The sequence below is a fragment of the Dendrobium catenatum genome, unplaced genomic scaffold (assembly GCF_001605985.2).
Source record: "Dendrobium catenatum unplaced genomic scaffold, ASM160598v2 fragScaff_scaffold_847, whole genome shotgun sequence".
In the NCBI taxonomy this organism is placed as follows: domain Eukaryota; kingdom Viridiplantae; phylum Streptophyta; class Magnoliopsida; order Asparagales; family Orchidaceae; genus Dendrobium; species Dendrobium catenatum.
Window position 1 is genome coordinate 4,736,213 of NW_021319309.1, and position 303 is coordinate 4,736,515.

Below are 303 nucleotides of genomic sequence, written 5' to 3' on the forward strand. Positions count from 1 at the left end.
TACAAAAAGTTTACAAAATTCTGCAAATTCCTGGTGTTTCCCGAAAATCCGGCAGAGTTCCAGCGTTTTCAGGCGGCAGGAAAAGCTTCGGCGGTGGTCGAGGAGGTGAGGAATCTCCTTTTCCCCTTTCTCCTTCTTCTTCTCTCTCTTCCCTCTCTCCCCTTTTGGTGTAGAATGAGGGCTCTATTTATAGTTTTTCTGGAGTGGCATAGCCCGTAAATAGGCGTGAGATCAAGGGCGAACAGGGAGTGGTTTGAATGGACGGCCGATATCGAATCCTTTGATCATGCACCGTTCGTTGGA